Consider the following 20,937-nt stretch of genomic DNA (forward strand, 5'->3'; position numbering starts at 1 on the left):
TTAATTCCTCTCACCCGAAGACAGCTGGGATAGGCTCCAGCACCCCCGTGACCCTCGTGAGGATAAGCGGTAGAAAATGAATGAATGAATTCTATTTATATAATTTAATTCAAGTTCAATCCAATTTTACTTTAAATGAAATATATGACATTAAATTGAAATAGATAAACAGAGCAAAGTTTAAATAAATGGCATATTTTGATGAATTATATGTGTTGCTACTACTACTACTACTAATTCATACAATACAGTTTCTCCAACTACTTCCTGTCATTTTTGGGAGTACTTTTTGAAGTACTTCCTGTCACAGCAGGAAGTAGAAACCTTGAACATGAGGTTCAGCCATTTCATGCAGCTGTAGTCAGGCCGTGTGGCCTATTGTAGCACAATGTTGAAATGCAGTACTAAGAAATAGAGAAATACTACAACTTCCTGACGTTCATTAGCACGTCCTGCTTTGTTTGTTTGGCTTCCTCTGGCCTGGTGGGCCTCACCTGTTTGTGGGGGGAATCATGGCAACATCAACCACATGAACACATGAACGTCGGTGCAAGCACAACGGGAAGATTTACCAGAGCTCTCCGACTGTGAGTAGTCTTCATTTTTCTGTGTCCTACTTTACCCCGAATTGAATACAGTGTATCTCTGTGAAAGCAGTAATATCACTTATCAATGTGTCCTACTTTGACATAGCATGTAATGTGGCCATGTAGACCCTGTAGACCCTGTAGACCAGTAGGCTGGTAGAAAGGTGTGCAGGTGTTAGTCCGCCCCTCCCTGTGAGTCAATGGCACCTTTGAAGGCCTGTGTCATTTCCCATCCATCATCTGCTGGGCCTTTCCGCTCTGCAGGAGGGAATCCGTCTCATGGCTCGTAATGAAAGATTTCACATTGGCGATGTTTTTATTCTCTTCTTCAGGCCAAAACTCCATGTTTTTATCTGTTGTTATATTTTTACCACAGCTTCCTCAAACTAGTGTGATGTTGTGACCGAGACACCTCGCAACTGTTGGTGGAAAAATGGCTTCATATGTCGCCATCATTCATTCATTCATTCATTCATTCATTTTCTACCGCTTTTTCCTCACGAGGGTCGCGGGAGTGCTGGAGCCTATCCCAGCTGTCTTTGGGAAAACAAAGCCACCTTTGTCATTATGTTTCATATCACCCTAATTTAATTTAATTTAATTTAATTTAATTTAATTTAATTTAATTTAATTTAATTTAATTTAATTTAATTTAATTTAATTTAATTTAATTTAATTTAATTTAACTCAACTCAACTCAACTCAACTCAACTCTGGTTGGGACAGGATACATTTAATTTAATTTAATTTTCTACCACTTATCCTCACGAGGGTCGTGGGGGGTGCTGGAGCCTATCCCAGCTGTATTCGGGGGAGAGGTGGGGTACACCCTGGACTGGTGGCCGGCCAATCACAGGGCACATATAGACAAACAACCATTCACACTCACATTCATACCTATATACCTACATACCTAATTTAATTTAATTTTCATTCATTAATTTTCTACCGCTTATCCTCATGAGGGTCGCGGGGGTGCTGGAGCCTATCCCAGCTATAATTTAATTTAATTTAATTCTGGTTTTAAACATTATTAGAGCCCTCTCCACATGAAATAACACCCCTATAGTCTCCTTTGCACTCATATTAACCAATATTCATTTATTCATTTTCTACCGCTTATCCTCACAAGGGTCGCGGCGGGGGGGTGCTGGAGCCTATCCCAGCTGTCTTTAATTTTATTTTATTTTATTTTATTTTATTTTATTTTATTTTATTTTATTTTATTTTATTTTATTTTATTTTATTTTATTTTATTTTATTTTATTTTATTTTATTTTATTATGGTTTTAAACATTATTAGAGCCCTCTCGACATGAAATAACACCCCTATAGTCTTTTTTGCACTCATATTAACCAATATTCATTCATTCATTCATTTTCTACCGCTTATCCTCACGAGGGTCGCGGCGTGGGGTGCTGGAGCCTATCCCAGCTGTCTTAGAGCGAAAGGCGGGGTACATATAGACAAACAACCATTCACACTCACATTCATACCTATGGACAATTTGGAGTGGCCAATTAACCTAGCATGTTTTTGGAATGTATTCGTGAACACTAAACTCATCACACACCAACTTAACACTCAAGAGGTATAATTATGAAACCAGCTCAACCGAATCATTCATTCATTCATTTCACAATTTGGAGTGGCTAATTAACCTAGCATGTTTTTGGAATGTGGGAGGAAACCGGAGTACCCGGAGAAAACCCACGCATGCACGGGGAGAACATGCAAACTCCACACAGAGGGTGGAATCGAACTCGGTCTGACCCAAGCATGTCACAGCTAATATCATAAGATAAATTATGGAAGAATGTATGTATATGCTGTAATACATCTCCTATATCAGGTCATCTGATGCCATTTTTGATGGTTTCCTGTCCCAAACACATCGAGAAGAAGGAAGAAGGAGGGCTTTCTTGTGTTGTTGTTGGCTAATGAGATCATGTGACAAGCCAAGGCTTTGTGTTGGGTGGATGAAGCGCACCCCCTGTTTGTTTGGTCACGGTGCATCATCAGTCACTTTGGTAAAACTTTATACGGCGTTGTTGTTACTTTTTCCCTCCTGCTGGGCGGCCTTTGCTACACTTTGAACATGTCAGGATATGCGAGCTGTTATCTTGTTAGCACCGAGTCTATCTTTAGGCCATGACGCCGCCTCTTATGACTCACCGAGCAACACACACACACACACACACACACACACCGGGATTATTAATGTTCTTACTGAAATAGTTACCAGGAAATAACAGCAGCCCGGGCGGTGATGGCGATGATGGCGATGATGGCGATGACGTCCTCCTCGGGTGTTATTGATCTCCTCGCCCACTCCGTCTCCAAACTTCCAATTAATCTGAGGTGGCCACCCGCTGTCTCCGCGTGAATTGTTCTTCTCCTTTCTTTTAAAAGCGAGCCGTTGGCTTCCCTGTAAAGTGTCGAATCGCTATCTTGTGCCCGACTAGCGTCCCGGCTCATTTGGGAAACGTTACATCACGGCCCTCGTGGAGCCTCTCGAAGTCTCTTTGGCATTCTTTGGTAATCAAGAAATGAAGCGGCTTCCCGTCGGGTATTAAAGGCCCGCGTCTGATGCCGAGGGTGGCCATGCAAACACGGAGACCATTTAGAGGGGGGTCGAACTGGGGGGTGAACTGGTGAGAAATGTGCATTGAGAAAAGGTTCGAGTGTCTTGGAGATCATCGTCAGTGAAGTGGGACCTTTTGTATTGAGTTTTTGTATGGAGCTTTCTAGATCTTCCAGAATCTTCACCTATTCCAGATCTATTTCCTTGGATTTCCAAACATTCATTCATTCAATTTTCTACCGCTTATCCTCACGAGGGTCACGGGGGGTGCTCACACACCCTGCACTGGTGGCCAGCCAATCACAGCCAATTATTAGAGCCCTCTCGACTTGAAATAACACCCCTATAGTCTACTTTGCACTCATATTAACCAATATTCATTCATTCATTTTCTACCGCTTATACTCACGTGGGTCGCGGGGGGTGCTGGAGCCTATCCCAGCTGTCTTGGGGCGAGAGGCGGGGTACAACCTGGACTGGTGGCCAGCCAATCACAGCCAATTATTAGAGCCCTCTCGACTTGAAATAACACCCCTATAGTCTCCTTTGCACTCATATTAACCAATATTCATTCATTCATTTTCTACCGCTTATACTCACGTGGGTCGCGGGGGGTGCTGGAGCCTATTACAGCTGTCTTTGGGTGAGAGGCGGGGTAAGCCATGGACATGGTTGAATATTGGCAACAGGACAGGTAACATACTGTTTTTTTTTAATTATTTTGACCATAGTCACCTTCGTCATATTATGTATCATATCACCAGAAATTAATGAGAAAATGTAATTTAATTAAATTTTAAATTTTTAAAATTTTTAAAATTTTTAAAATTTTTAAAATTTTTAAAATTTTTAAAATTTTTTAAAATTTTTTAAATTTTTAAATTTTTTAAAATTTTTTATTTTATTTTTTAAATTTAATTTAAATATGTTTCTAAACATTATTAGAGCCCTCTCAACATGAAATAACACCCCTATAGTCTCATTTGCACTCATATTAACCAATGTTATTCACTCATTTTGTACCGCTTATACTCACGAGGGTCACAGGAGGCGCTGGAGCCTATCCCAGCTGTCTTCGGGTGAGAGGCGGGGTACACCCTGGACTGGTGGCCAGCCAATCACAGGGCACATATAGACAAACAACCATTCACACTCACATTCATATCTATGGACAATTTGGAGTGGCTAATTAACCTAGCATGTTTTTGGAATGTGGGAGGAAACCGGAGTACCCGGAGAAAACCCACGCATGCACCGGGAGAACATGCAAACTCCACACAGAGATGGCCGAGGGTGGAATTGAACTCGGGTCTCCTCGCTGTGAGGCCTGCGCGCTAACCACTCGACCACGGTGCATTTCCTGTGCCGCCATGACTGGTGGACTCCATTTGATCCCAATTGCATCCATTCTTATCAATCAAGCCATCATCCCTAAATCCCAGTCAAATTGCTCCAAAGCTCCAAACGGTAAAAATTTTGCTGACTGGGTTGTTCCCGGGTGCTCTTGCTTTTCCATGGTTCTCTCATGGCAGCGTTCCTCCTGGGGGGGGGGGGGTAAAGCTCCTAGGAAAGCTAAATAAATGCTCTCCTAACTGCTCTCAAACTGCAGCCTTACGGAACCTAATCTAGTATTTAGTTAATGAAATCCTTCAGGCCAAACGTTTAATAAGTCATCGAAGGAAAAAGCAGACCAAGTTGGAATAGCCGCAACTTCTTTTTGCTGAGGGACGCAAGGAAGGGCTCGACTGGCATTGGGTATTTTCCGCAGTCAGGCAAATCATTTCTCATTTCATTTAAAGACGAGCTGACGCCTCAAGACTTCTATTTAACGCCACACTTAATTTGCTCTTGTTGTACTCCGTTTGCCGCTATGTGGAAATGATTCCATAAGTGGACGCCTGTTGACTTCACGCCGCCTGGCAGACAGCAATCAGGGTAAAGATTACCGCATTTTCTGGTCCTCAACTTCATCTGGACGCACTGCATCTGCTTTTTTCCATGTCATTTATAAAAAGCATTGTCATGTGTTAAATCTATATATTCACATATAATTATAGAATAACTGAAAATATTTATAAATATATAAAATAAATATATATAATACATTATAATTAAAAAAATATACAAAAAATATAAATTATATAAATTATTTAAATTATATGAAATTATGAAATTATAATTATAAAAAATATGTTTTAAGGTTTTGTAGTGTCTATCTAAAAATGTATTTATATACATACAGTATATAAATACTATTACTATTACTACTACTACTACAAATAATAATAATAATAATAATAATCATGTATTATATTTTAATATTATTCCCAATTTTATTGTTATTTTTTGTGTATTATGCTAAATTTTTGAAATTTAAATTTAGTACAATTTATAATATGAATTGTCTTATATTATTTATATAGTTGATTATATTATATATGCTTACAGTATATACATATGGTGAATATTACAATTATTACATATTACATTATATAATTCCATTATTATTATTATTATAAAATTATATTATGTAATGTATATATCTAATATATATATATATCTTTAATTTTACATATTAATTTGTATTATTTATTATTTATTTTGTTTATTTTGTTTTTATTACACAATATATTTGTCTACATTTGTCTATGTGTATGTATATATATATATTTACATATATATACATATATATGTATATATATATACATAGACAAATATATATTTACACATATATATATACATATATATATATATATACATAGACAAATGTAGACAGATATATTGTGTAATAAAAACAAAATAAATAATAAATAATACAAATTAATATGTAAAAATAAAGATATATATATATATTAGATATATACATTACATAATAATATAATTTTATTATAATAATAATAATAATAATGGAATTATATAATATAATATGTAATAATTGTAATATTCACCATATGTATATACTGTAAGTATATTTTATATATATATATATATATATGTAGACAAATATATTTATTTTTTTAATTTCATTACGCATAATTCGGTTCAGATGGCTTGGAGCGATTGCATGAAAACTATATAGTATATTTCTAATATTTATAATCTGATGAATTTATAAGTTTCTGTCATGCAAGTGTAAAAAGAAGTAACTTGTTGAGTTAATCCTTTCCATAAAAATGATGTAGGATTTCCACTTTCCACTTTTTTTTTACGTGTCATTTTTCAGCAAATATTTCATTTGTTGTACAAAAAAAAATCAAAACGAGTCTTTTGTAATAATCGAGTCATCTTTTATGTAGATAGAAATAAAAAGCTGTGAAACAACTTTATGTAAAAGCGGTTTAATGTCGGCGTCGGAGTGCTGCAACAAGCATGAATATCCTTTTCCGAGCGTCAAAAGAACATCAAAGCTGCCGTTCAATTAGGCCCTTCTCCAAATATAATGTGATTTCTCCTCTGCTTGCTGTCACAGTGCCAACACAATTAGCTGATGCTTTGTGTGTCCTTTATTGGCGTTGCGGCGGCGGCGGCGGCGTGAGGCGAGATCTCGGAGTTTGATTCCTACTACTTGTCAAAGTAGGCCAATACACTTGATGTTCCACGGAGGTGTGTCCCTGGGGGGGGGGGGGGGGGGGGAGCCATCCTTTAATACCGCTCTCTGCGTTGCGTTAATCTGGATTTGCTGTAACTTTGGATCAACTAAATTCCAGATTAAAATCAACATTTCATTTCCAGTTATCAAGGCAGCGTGATTTCCCCACAGCACGCTCGACATCTCCAATCTGTATTTTGATTATTTTTTACAAACTTCCAACTCACAATGTGGCTTTATGACGGTATTATTGTGGTATTTCTCACACGTGAAAACGTCCCACGTTCTCTAATGCGTCTCGGAGGCGCCGAGCGACCGCCATCATCTGATGGCGAGGCTAAGCAGTCGTGTCTGACTGCGTCTCGGATGAGCATTGATGTTGTTTTCGAGCTTCCCCGGAGACAAAGTAACAGCTTTAGCGTCGGGCGACGGCCGCGGCTAGCAGCTGCTAAAGCAGCAACCGTGAACGATAAAAGCAACGACGGAGGGACGTTTCTCTCCAAATCGTGCGTGAATGCTGAAGAGATGAGGACAAACTAAAATGTCCGTTAGCCCGAGGCTGCTGCTGACACCGCAGAGCTTCTTTGCGTCGACTCGTCCATTTTAGTTCAAAGTTTGAAGGTCATTTTGGTTTTCCGCTTCAAGTGAGGAGACTGTGACACTCGTGGAGGATTTTTCATATTTTTTTTTTCTTCCTTGTGATGCTGCCAAGAACAGCCTCTCTAAAGCTCCAAGGTGTTTTTGTGGGAGCTGAGATGAGCCCTTGCAGCATTTGAAATCTGTGGACAATATACCGTATTGTTGTGCTCCCACCAGGGAAGTCTTGGTAGATTTTGTTGCCTTGTCTTATATTTTCATAATCGGAATTGGCTATTGGATTATTTATTATTAGCAATGACCAACACCAGAACAATAAAGTGCAAGTGGATTTTTAACATTGACCTTGACCTTCATGGTGGTCTTTTCTTCTTACAAACATTTCAATGTAAATGATTTATTTCTCAAATCAAGGACTGGTTTAACATAACAAAAGACTTTTACATGAGTTGACTCAAATTACATATACATTTTTATGGAATTTTATTTCATCTAGTTTAATTTAATTTCAGAAATTATTATTAAAATTATAAAATTATTGAAAGTATTAAAAGTATTAAAATTACAAAAATAATTAAAATAATTAAAATAGTTAAAATAGTTAAAATTGTTAAAATTGTTAAAATTGTTACAATTGTTACAATTGTTACAATTGTTACAATTATTACAATTATTACAATTATTAAAATTATTTTTTTTGGTTTTAATTAAAGTTACAATATATACATTTTTAAATTACAATTTAAATAAAAAAAATATATATTTTAATTTAAATTAAAACTAAAAGTCTTTTTTATTATAATTTCAATGTATACATTTAAATTTATAAATTCAATTGTATACATTTAAATATATTTTTAAAATTATAATTTAAATGTAAAAATATATATACTTTAATTTTAATAAAAACTCAAATAAAATGATAATTTTAATATTTTTTAATAATTTTTAATAATTGTTTGATAATTTTTAATAATTTTAATAATTTTAATAATTTTAATAATTTTAATAATTTTAATAATTTTAATAATTTTAATAATTTTAATAATTTTAATTAAATTAAAATTAATAGATTTTCAATTGACCCCCTCCACAAAGCCAAAGGTCACATAAGTCCCACCTCTTCATAGCTGTCAATGTTTGTAACATAAATTTAGGAGTTTTTCTTTATCTCAAAAATGTAATTTATCTTGTAAATATATGATTTTATTCTCGTAATATTATGAATTTTGTTCTCATCAAATTGCGACTTTATCTCATATCATTTTAATTCCCTGTCGTAGCAGACTATGCCTCAGACAGCTATGAACCGATGTGACCTTTTGCCTGAGGGAAAGGTAATATTACGACTTTATTTTCCAAATCTTCGATTCTGATTATTTTTTCAATGTGGTCAATGTGGCCCTCCCACTCCGCCATCGACTTGAGAGGTACCACTCTGTGTTAAAAGCTTAAGTTGCTCCTTAAGTGCGGGGTTACTGTAGTGCAGATCCGTATTGTACAAATCATCTATTTATCAACATACTCAGAGCTCACAAGGGGGTTAAGTGCATTTAAAAAGGGAAAGAAAAACTCCTAGTCGCCAATTAAGCTGATTTACGAGGTCGGCGATGGTGATTTAATTCCTCTTAAATGACCCGGAGGGATGCGAGTACAGGCCATGATCTCGTTAGCATCGCTCTTCCCGACTCTTTTTGGAAACACAAGGTGCTGTTTTGACTTGCCTGCAATCAGGCGAGCTCCAATCTGGACGTAAAGCCGCCAGAAGACGGGATTGCTAGTTAATAGCGCTTAAGTGGGAAATGATGATCATTGCCGCTAATCAGGCGGCTCTTGTTTGCATATAGCAGGTTAAGTTAAGGAGCTGTAATTACAGCGTTGGACGTGGGGGGGGGGGGGGGTATGTCACTGCGGAGATTACATCACACGTGCTTTTTCATGCTGCTCCTGTCTCGGCGATATGTCTTCCATAACTGCTTGCTTATATTATTCACAGTGTAGCACATCTGCTTAATATTGAATTAATGGCTTTCTTTTTTACCTCCAACTTGGAACCCTCATTTTCTACTCCTTGTCGTCCATTTTGTCCTTCATTTTTAAAGAAATGCTCATTTTCTGCCCCTTTTGTATTGAGTGGTGGACTCGTATACAAACGCTACACACAATAACTACAACTAAAAGTTATCTAAAGCAGGGGTCTCAAACATGCAGCCCGCGGGCCAAATGTGGCCCGCAGGACACTAGTTTGAGGCCCCCGCCTTGATATGAAAGTTTAATGTTAGTGCGGCCCGCGCAAGTTTGATATGGATGCTGTATGGTATCATGTACCCAGAAAAACATTATTACGTTTGATTCATGTTCATGTTAAAGGTTAAATAACTGTTAATAGTTATCCTCCCTATCCGTGTGGAAGTGGTAAGTTTTTCATATGGATGCTGTATGGTATCATGTACCCAGAAAAAATTATTACGTTTGATTCATGTTCATGTTAAAGGTTAAATAACTGTTAATAGTTATCCTCCCTATCCGTGTGGAAGTGGTAAGTTTTTGGCTATTTAAGTTTAAAGGAAATAACTTGAAGGCTACCGTTTAGGTGGCTAGCGCTCTAGTTTGTGAGTTAGCATGTGTCTCAAGACCCTGCAGTTGCGCAATATGTTGTAAATAAAAAGAGTATAAATGTGACTATAGTCGTGTTTTGTCATGTCTACAGGGCTCTAATAATGCTTTGTTCATTTTAATCTGAAAAAAATCATTTGTTTACCCACCAACTATATGTGCTTTCTTAAGTTTTTATTATTTGCCGTTTTATTATTATTATTATTATATTTATTAATTACTGATTGATTTATTTTCTTTATTCTTGATTTGTTTATTTATTTTTCATCTTATTTTGTGTAGAAAAATAAAAAGTAAGATATTTGAGAACAGTGGAATGTTTTATCAGAGCTTTTCTTGTAGAAAATCAAAACCAAAGCAAAGTTTATTCATTTTTCTGTTATTAATAAATGCGTTTTTTTTTTTGTTTTTTTTTGGAAAACCTGATGTGGTCCAGTCTCACCCAGACCCTAGCTCCAGTGGCTCCCAAGTAAATTGAGTTTGAGACCCCTGGTCTAGAGCTTTCAGAATCTGCACCTATTCCTCGGATTTCCTGTTTACCGCTCGTTTTAATATATTCCAAACACATCCAACTTCCAGGCACGCCCACTCCGATGTGATTGGTCGCACTTCCAATTGTTTTTTTCCCAATTGAAAGGCGTCGGGCTTCAGTTTGGCAAATAGTCCAGCTTTGTATTGGCCCTTGTTCGCAAAACGGTCCCGTGTGTGTCCGGTTGATTCCAGAATCAACTCGGAATCCTCATTTTTTTGCTCCTTGTCGTCCATTTTGTCCTTCATTTCTAAAGGATGCTCATTTTCTGCCCTTTGTATTGAGTTGTGGACTCCTATACAACCGCTACACACAATAACAACAACTAAAAGCTTTCTAGAACTTCCAGAATCTGCACCTATTCCTCGGATTTCCTGTTTACCGCCAACATAGTCGGTTTTAATATATTCCAAACGCACCCTACTACCTCCAGGCACGCCCACTCCGCTGTGATTGGTCGCACTCCCAATTGTTACTTACAGCTTCCTCTTCTCACTCTTCGACTCGACCAAGAAACGTTGGAAAGGCGTGTTGGCCTTCAGTTTGGCGAATAGTCATGTTCACAAAACGGTTCCCGTGTGGAATGCCGTATTTTTCTATTGCATCAACTCCATCATAATAATCATAAATCATAAACATTTCCTGGGAGCCAATTGCTAACGGCGTTAACTGGGGGGTGGGCAGGCAGGCCGACACTGTATCTGGGCATGCCCTTATAAGGAAGTGCAGATCGTTTTTAGAAAAAAAAAACTCTCTGACACCGAGCGGTCAGAGCCATCTCAAACTTCCTTCGTGACTCCCGTCCACATCCGTAAACTTCCTGTTTTGAAGGGCGCAAAATAAATATATTCTTATTTATTTACAATCATGTGTTGTCCAAAATGGATATCCTTGATGCTGAAAGATTTTAAAATTGCTTTTAGAACGACTCGGTCCTTTTCTATACATGACGCAACAAAGCCATTGATTACCGATTTGATTGTTTGAGGCATTCAAGGCAATACTGGAAATACATTGGAGTGTATCCGGAATGTGTGTGACCTACTTTTTCCAAACAATGCGTTTTATTTCCAGTTCAGAGCTGCTTAACCTCCTTCGCTGGTGTCTCATCAAGCGACAGTCTTATCGTCCGACATATTCTGTAGATCAACGTGGAGCTAACCATATGTTTTCATGTCAAAGCGTGACCTTTAGTCATGAGCTTCGGGGATCGGATCACACGGCCGGAATGTTTTCTCCGTATGGGTGGACTGGTTCTGAGATTTCCAGGAGAAACCCGGAGTAGAACCGCTCCTCCTCGGCATCGAGAGGAACCAGATGAGGTGTCTCATGAGGAATATGGCCAGGATACCTCACTGGGGAGGTGTTCAGGGTACGTTGGAACGATGCCTCGGGATCCGTCTGGAATGAAGTCGCCAGGGAGAGGGAAGTGCGGGCTTCCCTGCCGAGGATGAGCGTCAGAAGATGGATGGAAATAGCATTGTTGTAAAGAAAAACCCTGAGTTTAGATGTTCTAGTACTTGTACTAGTACTACTACTTGTGTTGCCATTCCCAGGAAGGTGTGTGACAGGAAGGAGTTCATTGCTTAGGACACCAAGGCGTTCCCAGGCCGGCTGTGAGACATAATACTAGGTCTGCCCCGGGGCCTTTTCCCGTCTGGGCATGCCCAAAACACCTCACCGGGGAGGCGTCCGGTAGGCATCCGGACTAGATGCCGGAGCCAACTCAAGTGACTCCTCTAGACTCTCAACTCAAAACCCACGTGTTTAAATCCGTTTTTAATGTCTAACTTTTTATACCTGACTGTTGCGCCCCGCCCCGCTTTAGCCCCGCCCCGCTTTTAGCCTTGTTTTAGCTCTGAATGAATGTATGGATATTGCATTTTAATGCATCTTTTACTCTGTTTTTACTCAACTCTATTTTTATTTCTTTTTTTCTTTATGGCAAAACGTCTTTGAATACTCTGAAAAGTACTCTGAAAATAAAATGTCAATTTTATTATTATTATTAAATATTATTATTTAATTAATTATTATTTATAGATTATGTAATTATTTATTAAAAAATTAAAAAAATTTAAATTTTTAAATTTTTAAATTTTTAAATTTTTAAATTTTTAAAATTAAAAAATTAAAAAATTAAAAAAATTAAAAAATTTAAAAATTTAAAAAATTAAAAATTTAAAAATTTAAATTTTTTTAATTTTTTACATTTTAACATTTAAAATTGTTTAAATTTTAACATTTTTAAATGTTTAAATGTTTAAATTTTTAAAATTAAAAATTAAAAATTAAAAATTAAAAATTAAAAATTAAAAATTAAAAATTAAAAATTAAAAATTAAAAATTAAAAATTATATTTAAATTTATATTTATATTAAAAAATTTAAAAATTAAAAAATTTAAAAATTAAAAATTTAAAAATTAAAAATTTAAAAATTTAAAAATTTAAAAATTTAAAATCTAAAAATGTAATTATTTAATTATTTAATTATTTAATTATTTAATTATTTAATTATTTAATTATTTAATTATTTAATTATTTAATTATATCATGGGTGGTCTGCATCCAGCTGCTTTATCTACCTCTGCATACGCTATAAAGCAGAGCGTCCATGTGATGCGAGGAGTGTTCACCCCGAGGGCAGGTGTCCGACGCCCCCCCTCCCCATTCCCACTGCTTAGCACACCATGCCACACATTATTTATTGTACGCAATAAGACACCAACATGAACCCAAAACGCTTTCCAACATGGAGGCGACGGCAGTCGGCTTTGAATTGTTTCCAGCCACCTCCTGCAGTGAGTCATAAAAGCACATGGCAATACTGCTGAATTTTTGATGAGGCATCACTGAAGGCCAAAGCAGAGCAGAGCAGAGCAAAGCGAGCCGGACGGGGGCTGAAACCAAGCTAGGAAAATCTTGATGCTGTTTTAAGATGTATTACGATCACTTTCCCCGGCATGAATAATGGAAATACATCAAGTTGTGAACACTGGCCATTATAAAAGTTTAAACTACCGAACAGGCCGTGTGGTAAATGCCTCATATTTTAGATTTTATATTTATATTATTTATATTATTTTATAGTTAAGTCATACAGGAAGCTCAGACACTCACAACATTGGCGTATTATAACTTATCATTTATAACAGGAAGGAAATAGGAAAGGATGTACATATAAGGAAATATAATGTAAATATAAACTCCCTGATTATAGAACCCTAGGAGACCAGGGTTCAATTCCACCCTCGGCCATCTCTGTGTGGAGTTTGCATGTTCTCCCCGTGCATGCGTGGGTTTTCTCCGGGTACTCCGGTTTCCTCCCACATTCCAAAAACATGCTAGGTTAATTAGCGACTCCAAATTGTCCATAGGTATGAATGTGAGTGTGAATGGTTGTTTGTCTATATGTGCCCTGTGATTGGCTGGCCACCAATCCAGGGTGGACCCCGCCTCTCCACGCCTTAAGACAGCTGGGATAGGCTCCAGCACCCCCGCGACCCTCGTGAGGATAAGCAGTATTAAATTAAATTAAATTAAATTAAATTAAATTAAATTAAATTAAATTAAATTAAATTAAATTAAATTAAATTAAATTAAATTAAATTAAATTAAATTAAATTAAATTAAATTATGTTCTTGTTAATTTCTGGTGATATGAAACATATATTATGTGTATTATTATGACAAAGGTGGCTATGGTCTACCTTTTCTTCCAACCTGTTAGGATTATTATCATTTATTTTTCACGGAAATTGAATTGTCATACTTAATTGGCGACTCCAAATTGTCCATAGGTATGAATGTGAGTGTGAATGGTTGTTTGTCTATATGTGCCCTGGGATTGGCTGGCCACCAGTCCAGAGTGTACCCCGCCTCTCGCTCTAAGACAGCTGGGATAGGCTCCAGCACCCCTGCGACCCTCATGAGGATAAGCGGTAGAAAATGAATGAATGAATGAATATTGGTTAATATGAGTGCAAAGGAGACTATAGGGGTGTTATTTTTATTTATAGCCCATGTCGAGGGGGCTCTAATAATGTTTAAAACCCAAATTGAATTGAATTGAATTGAATTAAATTAAATTAAATTAAATTAAATTAAATTAAATTAAATTAAATTAAATTAAATTAAATTAAATTAAATTAAATTAAATTAAATTAAATTAAATTGAATTGAATTGAATTGAATTGAATTGAATTGAATTGAATTGAATTGAATTGAATTAATTGAATTAATTGAATTAATTGAATTAATTGAATTAATTGAATTGAATTAATTGAATTGAATTAATTGAATTGAATTAATTGAATTGAATTAATTGAATTAAATTAAATTAAATTAAATTTGTGCTTAATTTAATTTAATTTAATAGCTGGGATAGGCTCCAGCATCCCTCGTGAGGATAAGCGGTAGGAAAAGTGGTTTAGGAAAAAAAGACCCTGCCAATAACGACCAATGAATGAAGATGGTGTTTTAGAAAGTAATAGTACTTTACTCTTGTTTATATTTCTCCAAATATACTTCTCCAAAGTAAACAAGCAGTCCAGTCCAAGGGCTTGTCCCGGATGAAATGCCAAAAGAGGTGAAGTGGAATGATAACATTCCGACATGCAACATCCAAATGGACGTGAGTCACGCTGAAGATAACCTTTGCCAACATGAAGGGTCATTTCATCTTCAGATGTCTGACACAAAATGACATCTTTTGCTGCAGTGTTGATTTTGGAGAAGAAAAAAAAAGAGCAGTCGTGTGCGCGACTTTGTTTTGGTAAGCTCGTTAGCTGTAGCCGCTAGCTGCTGGCATTTGTTTCACTTCCCCGCAAGTAGATGATAATGTGTCGGAGTTCCGCAGCAACAGTTAGCTAACAGTCTTTTACAACTTTCCACTCCGTAGCGCTACGTCTTTTATATGCAGATGGAATTCAATAATAGACATGTAAATAACGCGCATAGCAGCAGCGATGCCCACAAACGGCACAATAAACACCACGCTGCTGTTGCTAAGCGACAGCCAGGCAGCGGCACGCACCGGGTCTTCGATGAACTTTGGCTAGGCTAACTTCAATAGGCTTACTATGTTGGCAAAGTACTCCAAGATCCTCTATATGACGGGAACACTGTGCCTTTTGTAAGGACTTACTGTAAAAACACGAGTCCAAGATCCTCTATATAACAGGAGTCTGGCTGTTTCAAGGACATATTTCAAAATGCTCATCAAAGATCCTCTATATAACAGGAGTCAGGCTGTTTCAAGGATGCATTTCAAAATGCTCATCAAAGATCCTTTATAAGATGCTCATCAAAGATCCTCTATATAAAATAGACACTGCTGTTTTAAAGGACCTACTGTATGAACACTAGTCAAAGATCCTCTATATGACAGGTGTGCTGTGCTATTTTTAAGCACTCAGTGCAAAAACGCTTGTCAAAGATCCTTTATGTGACGGCAGCGCTGTGCTATTTCCAAATGCTCATCAAAGATTCTCTATGTACCAGAAACACTGCTGTCAAAGATCCTCTATATGACGGGAGCTCTGTGTATTTTTAAGTATCTTGTGTAAAAATGCTTGTCAAAGATCCTCTATATTACAGGAGTGCTGTGCTATTTTTAAGTACCTATTTCAAAAACGCTTGTCAAAGATCCTCTATGTGACGGGAGCGCTGTGCTATTTTTAAGTATCTATTTCAAAATGCTCATCAAAGATCCTCTCTATACCACAAACACTGCTGTCAAAGATCCTCTATATGACGGGAGCGCTGTGCTATTTTTAAGTGCCTATTGCAAAAACGCTTGTCAAAGATCCTGTATAAAACGGGAGCGCTGTGTATTTTTACGTACCTTGTGTAAAAACGCTTGTCAAAGATCCTCTATATTACAGGAGTGCTGTGCTATTTTTAAGTACCTATTTCAAAAACGCTTGTCAAAGATCCTCTATATAACGGGAGCACTGTGCTATTTTTAAGTACCTATTTCAAAATGCTCATCAAAGATCCTCTATGTACCAGAAACACTGCTGTCAAAGATCCTCTATATGACGGGAGCGCTGTGCTATTTTTAAGTACAGAGTGCAAAAAGGCTTGTCAAAGATCCTCTATATGACAGGTGGGCTGTGCTATTTTTAAGCACTTAGTGCCAAAACGCTTGTCAGAGATCCTCTATATGACGGGAGCACTGTGCTATTTTTAAGTACCTATTTCAAAATGCTTGTCAAAGATCCTCTATATGACAGGTGTGCTGTTCTATTTTTAAGCACCAACCGCAGAAGCGCTTGTCAAAGATCCTCTATATATGACGATATATGTAGCATTAGCTTACCCTTTTATTGCCCCGAGTCTCCTCTCGGATAAATAAACAGGACTTCCTTGTTCTCCTCCATGTTTGTCATCAGTCCCACTGATGCGTTCAGTGTGGCCTGTTTTTTTGCACGTTCCCGCCGTACTATTTTTGAAGATCGTTGTAGTGCAGTAAGATCTTGAGCGTCAACTTTCTGGTCTCGCCTCATGAGTCGCGCCGGCCGATTCCCGCAAAGCAGCATCCTGCGTCTTAGCGTGAAGCGGAGCGCTACGTGCATATTTAATGCTAGCACGCCATATGCTCGGGAAGAGCGTTGACGTCAAGCTCATTAGCATGCGAGTCCGCAGGGACACACGGGACTTTTTGTCCTCGGGGCGTTGTTCTCGCTGCACGGGGAGTACAGCGCCATTTTATAAAAAAACAAAACAAAACTACATTTCCATCTCTTCCTCGCCGCTAGTTAAGACGTTAGCTACGGCTAGCTCTTGTATAAAAGCTGATATGAAACAACGTTAGCATCACGAAGGGGCTAACTCTTTTATGAGGAGTCAGCGGAGGCCTACGCCGACTCTCCTCATCCAAGGTCGAGAAAATGAGTCAGGTGGGACGTCTCCCAGCAGCGGGCGTCCTCCATCCGTCACGTCAAGATGCGCCTTGACATGACGGGGGCCGACCGCCGTGTCAGCGCCGGGAGGACGTCGGGGCGTCTGTCGGGACGCCGCCACCACCACGACATCCATGACTTAAGTCACCTTTACTAAAAGCACTTGAGTTTGTCACACCGTGATAAAGGTCATTTCTTTTTATTACATGATAAAAAAGTCTTAATACGCGGATTGTTTGGCCTTAATTAGCATCATTTGACTTAGGCTGCGTTCGAATCCGCTACACATCAAGAAACAATACAAGCAGTTGATGTTTGCTAAATACAAGGATGAAGAGTCTTGAACCAGTCATGATGTGCTATATATATATATATCACTATATTGACACGCACTATGGTATTATATTATATGGTATGGTACACATTATGTACCTTTGGTAACTTTGGTATGTGACCAAAACATTTTTTTTATTAAAAAATAAATTAAAAAATAAAAAATAATTAATAAAATAAAAAAAATATATGGATAACTTATATAAGATATCCATTCATTTATTTATATAAAAAAAGTTATATTAGGAAAGCAGGTATGGTCATATCACCTCGTACTTTGGTATGTGACTCCCCAATTTTTTTAATTAATTAATTAAAAAATAAATAAAAAATAAAAATAAACAAAAATAAAAATTAATTAATAAAGTAAAAAAAAAACTTAAATTATATTAGGAAAGCAGGTATGGTCATATCACCTTGTACTTTGGTATGTGACCCCAAAATTTTTTGTTTGATTAATTAATTAAAAAATAAATAAAAAATAAAATAAACAAAAAAAAAAAAAAATAATAAAGTAAAAAAAAAAACTTAAATTATATTAGGAAAGCAGGTATGGTCATACCACCTCGTACTTTGGTATGTGACCCAAATTTGTTTTTTAAATAATTAACTAAAAAATAAATAAAAAATGAAAATAAACAAAAATAAAAAAAATTAATAAAGTAAAAAAAAAACTTAAATTATATTAGGAAAACAGGTATGGTCATATCACCTCGTACTTTGGTATGTGACCCAAATTATTTAAAAAAATAATTAATACAAAAATAAATAAAAAATACAAATAAACAAAAATAAAAAATAACTAATAAAGTAAAAAAAAAACTTAAATTATATTAGGAAAACAAGTATGGTCATATCACCTCGTACTTTGGTATGTGACCCAAATTATTAAAAAAAATAATTAATACAAAAATGAATAAAAAATACAAATAAACAAAAATAAAAAATAACTAATAAAGTAAAAAAAAAACTTACATTATATTAGGGAAACAAGTATGGTCATATCACCTTGAACTTTGGTATGTGACCCCCCCCCCCCAAAAAAAAAACTTAAAAAATAAATACAAAAATAAAAAAATAATTAACAAAATAAAGTAAAAAAACCCCTCAAATTATATTAGGAAAGCAGGAAGTGAACAAATGTAACAGTTAGTGATTGTAAAAGTACCAGATGGACGGGTAGGATTTAATAAGCTTTGCTTCTTCCTACTCCTTTTGGACATGTGGAACTGGGAACTGATTATGGGATGCACTCAATTGGAATCTGATGCATGTTCAAATGAAATAAAACCATTACCATTACCATTACCATTACCATTACCATTACCATTACCATTACCATTACTATTACTTACCTACTACTCATACTAACTCTTTGAGTATGCAGTGTATCTACACTGGCAGTATGCCATTTTTGAGTATACAAGAAGTTCCCGGATGCGTACTGCATCACACTCAAATTACCCAGGATGCAACGTGACGTGATGTCACCACGAAAAAAAAAAAAAAAACGTCGGCTGAACACTGAGCAGCAGGATGGACCAAACGGCAATGTCAAACAGGATATATCCTGAGTTGGTTCGCTTCTTGTTTTCAAAGTAAAAGCAGTGATTTATCACTATGTTTTTTTTGTATGAGAAAAGTAACAGGGGTGTTTTATTTTGTGAAAATAACCAAAAAGTACGTTGCTCACTTCGGCTAGCTTAAATTTTGCCGAATTCGTCAGAACTAAATTGTAAACGTTTGGTATTTGGACAAATAAACGACACACTCTGTATCTAAACCAGGGGTGGGCAAACTTTTTGACTCGCGGGCCGCATTGATATGACAAAATTTACGGGGGGGGGGGCATATTTTATATTTTATATATATATATATACATATACATATTTTACACGTAACAGTCCACCTGGTATTATTGTATCTGTAAAATTGTCATGCAATCTGCTATTATTTATTATTTTATATTTATATTTAAATATTTTGAAAATAATAAAATATTATAATAATTACAATAAAATTTAAATAATAATTATTATATTATTATTATGTAAAATATGCAAATATAACAATAATATTATATATAATTAATATAATTAGCATTAATATAATAATTATAATAATCATAATAGTTCTAATAATTATTATAATAATCTAATAATCTAATAATAATAATCATTATTATTATTGTTATAATTATTATTATTATTATTATTATGTGCTTGTGTCCCTTTGTTCAGGAGCACTTTGTAAACAACAGACCATGTCAAAAAATGAAATTGATACAACCATCAAAAGGTTGGCTCAGGCCATGATGCCAGGTTGTATGTTGAGTTTAAATTAAATACTTTGGAAAGATTGGGCGGGCCATATTCAAACACTTGGCGGGCCGGATGTGGCCCCCGGGCCGTAGTTTGCCCACCCCTGATCTAAACGGACACTTTTTTGCCCGATTTAAAAAATTCTCAATAAAGTTATGTATTTATTTTGAGTTTTAGAGCGTAAGTGAAATCAGCTTCAGTCTGTCGATTTCGGCTCAGGTAGGAGCGCAATGCATTGTGGGTTATGGTGTAGTACGCTGTAGTGTAAACGCTGTCTGATGGATTGGGTATGCAATATGCGGTATCGAATACAGCCATAGTCAATATTATTATTATATTGACTAAACTAGACCACATTATGCTTGGGAATGTTTTGTCCTTACCAATAGCATATTAGCATGTTGCCGTTGTAGTTTTACCAGAAGCGGATGCCGTATACGAATGAGAATATGACTAATAACCAACATCCAGTTAGAATAAATGAATAATACGTTCCCATTAAATTGACTTTTGGCCGTTTAGGAAAATGAAAAACTAGGAAGAGTAAGTTGACAAACTAAGCGTCTAATGAAATCCGCAGCAAGGCACATGACGGATGTTTCTCTCCCGGCATATTTAATGGCGGGCAGGCAGGTGATGCTTATTAAATATGCATACTTTGGCTCTTATCTCCAAACTCTCGAGTCGCAGCACGGAGAGACGCTCTGCTCACGCGTGATACAAGCCGGACATGCATACTGCATCTTGGCGGCGGAAAAACACGTCCCGCTCCGGCTGACCCACTTGCAGGATCATCTGACACCCGCCCCCGGAGAGGCGGGGCGTGGGCGCTTCGTAGCCAATCGTGCGTCACGTGTCTGACGGCGAAGCCTGC

General features: G+C 36.4%; 1 protein-coding gene across 1 annotated transcript in view; it reads left to right on the top strand.

The window, feature by feature from the left end:
* Positions 1-331: 331 nt before the first annotated feature.
* LOC131139253 (carbohydrate sulfotransferase 8-like) overlaps positions 332-20,937 on the top strand; it is a 296,426-nt gene continuing 275,820 nt past the window's right edge. The window contains exon 1 of the mRNA XM_058088660.1: positions 332-587. The gene's annotated coding sequence lies outside the window, so the exon portion shown is untranslated. The remainder of the gene's footprint in view (positions 588-20,937) is intronic.

This window comes from Doryrhamphus excisus, chromosome 12 (genome assembly GCF_030265055.1).
Source record: "Doryrhamphus excisus isolate RoL2022-K1 chromosome 12, RoL_Dexc_1.0, whole genome shotgun sequence".
Lineage (NCBI taxonomy): Eukaryota > Metazoa > Chordata > Actinopteri > Syngnathiformes > Syngnathidae > Doryrhamphus > Doryrhamphus excisus.